The sequence below is a fragment of the Argentina silus genome, assembly GCF_951799395.1.
Source record: "Argentina silus genome assembly, chromosome: 14".
Taxonomy (NCBI): Eukaryota; Metazoa; Chordata; class Actinopteri; order Argentiniformes; family Argentinidae; genus Argentina; species Argentina silus.
Window position 1 is genome coordinate 4588584 of NC_139668.1, and position 6201 is coordinate 4594784.

Sequence of the window (6201 nt, forward strand, 5' to 3'; positions counted from 1 at the left end):
GTCGGGTGCTGCTTTCTCCAAACATCCACCAGGTGAAATGAGTTTATGAATTTCTCCACAATGGGTCTCATCATCTGGTGCTCAGTACATCGTTTGCAAGGCGTCTTGTCAATGTACGGATTTAGAGGAACGTTGAAGTCTACTCCAACCACCAACACCCCCGCTGTTGTTTTGTACAGGACTGGTTCTGATTTGTTTAGAACATATGTTTCATTTCCAGGGTTGTACACACCCACAAGGGTATACAATTTACCATTCAGTTTACATTTCAACACTAGGTATGTTCCAAGATTATCCACATATTTTGCGAGAATTTCATCCAAAATATCTTTTCGTACCAGAACAGCAACTCCTTTGCTTTTACTTCCATATTTTGTGAATATTGTTTTCCATTGATCAGTCTCTTGAAAAACATCTGAATATGGCCCAATACGGATGGGCATCATGGGCATCATGTCTTTGTATTTCTCTCATGATACCTGTAAGTTTATTTTTAGTTCCATTAGTGTTCCAGCACACACATTTGAGGTCTTGGCCATTGGTTCTGCCTCTTTCTGGTTTTTGGGAAGTCATTTAACAGCAAATCCGCAAAAAATTATATATATATATATATACACACACACTCGCCTAACACTTTATTAGGAACACCTGTACACCTTCTCATGGTGGAGGTGGTGTAATGGTGGCACACTTTGGGCCTGTTAATAATAATATAATATCATAATATCAATAATATCATCGCTTGAATGCCATAGCCTATTTGAGTATTGTTGCTGACCATGTGCATCCCTTCATGGCCACAATTTACCCATCTTCTAATGGCTACTTGATAATGTCACAAAGAAAAAGGCTCAAACTGGTTTCATGAACATGACAATGAGTTCAGTGTTCTTCAGTAGCCTTCCCAGTCACCAGATCTGAATCCAATAGAACACCTTTGGGATGTGGTAGAACGGGAGATTCACAGCTTGAAAGTGCACCTGAAAAATCGGCAGGAATTGCGTGACGCAATCATGTCATCATGGGCCAGAATCTCAAAGGAATGTTTCCAACATCTTGTGCAATCAATGCCACAAAGAATTGAGGCTGTTTTGAGAGCAAAGGGAGGCCCTGAAATAGGGGGACTGTGTATAAAAAGTGGTGTAATTTCTGAATGGAGAAACCAATATGTACACAAATGTCACTAAACAGCAACTCCTACCTGAACTAAGTGGACTGGAAATGAAATATCAGTAAGAGTCGTTCCAATCCAAACACCTCATTGTCCCTCCCATCTACCTCTGTCAAACGCACAGGGAGGTACTGTAGAAAATGTAAATGCCAGTGTGGAAAACATTACAGTAGCCATGTAGAAAAGAAAAGAAAAATCCTGAACAGTAACGCATTTTGATGGAACTGTGTTCAATGTTACGACCAACATGTTATTGGTCATGTTTAATTCAATCAATCAAAGCCAAATATATAGTATACGGCTTTGTATTTAACGTGGATGCAGTCCGTCAATGGATTTCAGTCCGGTCTATCTGCATTCCACCTTCTCTGTACTCAGTATTTCCTGTACAGTTTTGTAATGTGCTAATCAAGATTCTAACTTCACTTAATGGGCTTGAAAATATATTTGTATAGTTGATCGCCTACATGAGACAGGTGTACATACTCTTTACTTTGAGCAACCAAAACGTTTGTCTTGTCAATTTGCACTTTAGGCATTATGTCAAATGCTGTCAGCTGGTCGATTGCCACATTCTACAGATGTTTTATAAGTCTGTCTGGCAGTGTTCAGTCCTTTGGTCTCATATGCGTCTTCGGAAACATACGCCCTATACCCACTTAACTTGGTAGGGATTTTTGCGTATACCCACCTAATTCATCAATGATGCGTATATGTAGGCCTATAGCAAATTATGTTTCTTGCGCCGTATGCAAAAACATATGCGACGCAGATCTCTCAATTTTTCCTGCACAAGGGCGATTTTTGTTTGCAGCAAGTGAACCACAATTAAATTCGTGCAGATTTGTGGACTTGTATAAAATTAGGGCAGCCAATAAAGAGAAGCGGTTCACGTGAAAGACTGCCCGTCGGCTATAGGCTGCATGCGTTGCTCCATCTCTCCTGAAACTTATTTTTCTCCTCACTGACACAACGTTTTTTGCTCGATGGCACAATGTATATATGTATCCATAGATACCATATAGCCCGTCCCGCTTCTACAATTAGGCCATTGTCTTTAGTCTTTCATAGACCTACTACAACAAATCACAAAATAATTCACTCATGTCAAAGTACCTGTGGTGCTTGTTTCAATGAATCCTAAAGAAATTAAGGGGTTATTCTGAAATATTATTATTAGAATTGTAAATAATAAACTCATGTCTCTACACATTCAAAGTACATCCATATCCACATCCATAATGTTTGTCTTATCAAAATCCTTTAACATTGACATTCATTCAGTACACTCACCCTGGCTACAGGTATAGTTCTTGTGTGGTGTGTCTCTCATCTGGCACTGACACAATCATTTAAATCCCATCACATAGGGTTATTGTGTGGGATGGGCATATGGCGGCACAAATGCAATATACAAACCAGCAAGAAAAATAATTGCCTCAACAATATTGAGTTCACTACAGTTAGAGTTGAAAGACTAGATCATGGCATGTGTATTTATTATTGTACTATCTAATCTATGGCAAACCAACACCGGACTAGAAACTTATTGCAACTGCATTGTTTATTGATTATTATGTGAGATGTTTGATCAAATATTCCATTAGTCATTTTACAATACATACAGTATTTGGAATAGTTGGTATGTTTGAGGACAATGATTAAACTAAAACGTCAAGAAAAACAAAAATGTGATGTTACAACATACATCTCATGATCTCACACACAACCAATGTCCTCTAAAGACTTTGTCTTGTTCTGTAACCCTACTGGGTGGTGTTGAAAAAACAGAAAACAATGAGTCCAACCCAAACACAGAAACAAACACTGGTGGTTACGAATGCTGAAGGGTATAAATGTCTACGTATGTAATACAACAGACTGAACAATGCATCAAGGAGGGTATAAGCCATGTGCAATGTTGGTGTTGTGTTTTTAGTTAGTGTACATTCCTTTTCTGGCATACGTTGTCTAGTGCTAAGATGGAACTACACCTCAAGGAAAACCGAAGTGTGTGATGTCACAGTCATGCTAAAATGGTCAATGGAATGCTAGAAGACAATGTCTAGTGCTATAGTAAAACGACACTGTAAGGCAAACAAAGGTGTGACGTTAAAACACAATTCTCATGATTAGCTGATGACACACAACCTGTAAGGACCTCGTCTTTATACTCACTGTCCTTCACTGTCACTCATTATTCCTATCACCTAATGCAGTGATTCACAACCTGGGGGTCGGCTACATTTGAGGCAATATACAAAGAAATGCAAAAAAAAAAACTACTGGACCAACCAGTGTTCTTAACCTCACAAACATGCTGAAGAGTATCATTGTCTTACAGACTGAACACTGGTCACTGTGTCATGGAGGATTAGACTAGTGTACAGTGTACTGTAGCCATGTGAATGCTGACATCTTGGCGTTTCCAGGCATCTACTGTAGGATGTTGTTCAGACGACATGAAATGATTGGATACCTACACAAAGCATGCTTTTATTTCTACCTTTGGAAATATGTTTGTCAATGCTTTCATTTTTTTCTATTCACACACCATGACATTTGTTTGCAAAGGTAAGAACATTTATTCACAAATCTTTAGCCATATTTACTAATCATTTTGTATGTATTAAATAATGGTTTACAAGTACAAATCAATAAGCATTTGCATGTGGATAGTAAACAGTAAATAGTATATTTGTGCTTAGTGTTTTGTGTTCAGATCATGGTACACATTTGTGAGTTTACAATAATATTGGCATTTATCTATCTCCATATTAGCCATTTAAAGGCCCAAAACCTTAATTTGCCCTCAATGTTGGCTACTGTACTCTCCATTTCCATTTGGATCTGAAAGTACTGCCTGTAAGCTGTATGAAAGCAGCTTCCAAGTTCTTCTGATACAGGAGCACAACATCAAACATTTTCATAAACATTTGAGCGGAAGGATGAACAGTTCACTATCACCACATCCAAATAAAGACAGACAACTTCCAAGTTAAAATGTTTATTTCAGGGGTAAAATAATTCATAAATATTGAGCAGCTGATTGGTACAATAATTGACATGGAAACGAAGGTCTGGGGTTCTAATTTGACAGTGCTAATATGTTTAAAATCATCCAAATGACTCATATATGCAGCAGAATTGATCAAAGAGCTCCTTTTACAATGTCCATGAGAACTCTACCTTAATCTACGTCGGTTTAGAGTAAGGAATGCATACATACACATGAAACAACTAACATGGTACATCCAAGGTATCCAAAACATGTTTTGAATCAAGTGCCACATTGAGTATTTGAAATCAGTCATCCATTTTGGAAACATCCATTTTGGAAACATGTCTTTGGCACAGTCAAAATGCCGCCCACTTTCATGCTTAAACTCCAATACAGTATAAACCACATCTTGGACAGGTGAAGTGATTCTAGAAACTTTAAAAAAAACTGTACATTTCATTTTTCTCTTCCTAATGTGAAAACATGTTCGTTTATTTGAAGGAGAAGACAAACTACTTATTACTTTTAGCTATTTATTTATATGTCAAAATTCTAGGCTTGTACAAGGACCACTTTTGGCGAAGAAAATCACAGTCAGCAAGCTGTTAATCTGTAACCAAACCTCCAAAAATGGATGCATTCAAACAGTCAAACAAAGCATTTACAGTAAACAAAGTGATTGTGATTGGCTATTTGGTTGGGGAGGACCGTGGTTTAGACTTGGCTCCATCCCTTGTTGTTCACAGGCTGGTCACACGATTCGTCCCATCTGTGGAGTCAGCACCCTGTTAGAGATAAGATACCTACTCTGGTATGTCCTCCCTAGCCTGGTACTTTTCCACTATAGCTCTTTGTGTAAGCGTGTGTTGCAACATCTTTCTTGATGACCTGGCTTAACCTCTCCATGTATTAATCCAACATACTATGGGACTAATGCTTGATTCATCTCTCATTTATCAACAGGCCATCACATTAGTAAATTTAGCACACTGCAGTAATGTATTTTTATTATAGCAATAATAAACTGTTTTTTTGTTTGTTTTGTTTTTAAATCTAACACTAAACATCGGACCGGGTTGGTCACACAAACGCTGCCTGGAATAACAACACATAATACAGACGCAGCGATAGAAAGGTTTCCAAACAGGCCGTGAAGAACATGCGACAGCCTTTGACAGTGGGTGACAACAGTGGGGTAGTAGAGTGCGTGTGATGATATTGTATTTACACATGTTAGAAAATAGTCTTTATTTATCCACGGGAGGTGTGTTAATCCATCTCCAACCATCATCATCTCTTCTAATAATAATAATGTAATATTGATACATGACGTGTATCATCAACACTTTTCAAAAATGCGTTACCATGTGACCTCTAGAAATAGAACACTAGCAGCCTTCTATGTTTGATCCAGCGCTCCGCAGCAACACACCTCTGATGATGTTGACATTGACTAGACCCAGCTGGTCTTCTGAGCGCTAGCATTACTACGCCATTAGCATTAGCAACGAAAGGTACTGAGAAACGCCTCGGTGTTTTTCAGGTTTGCCTGCGGGAGTGCGTGGACTGCGGACTGCCGTTTCTACGACAGGTTGTTGTTCCTGTTTTCTTTTTGAGAGGACAGCGACTTCGAAGCAGGTATGCCACGATTAATTACATTGTACAGTTGACACAGTCAACAAATGCATCTGTGTAATGGCATGAGTCAAAATCATCACCTGCTTCTCCCGCCTCAGATGCCGAGCCTCTGTCCTCCTCCTCCGCAGCGGAGGGCCTTGTTGCAGCCGGTAGTTGAGGCTGGCTTGAAGGGTCCGAGAGAAACTTGTGAAAAGCCCCTTTCTGTCGTTTTCTGTCCTCCTCTATATTCTTCCTTTTTTTTCTTTTTTTACTATTTGCTGCACCCAAAGCATTTTGAAAATATGAATGTAAATGTATATGAAAAGATGTGTTGCTGTTGCTAGCTGATGACCGTTATCTCCACCGAAAATATTTTTCCCGCCTATTGGCGCTAATTTAACGTTGTACATGT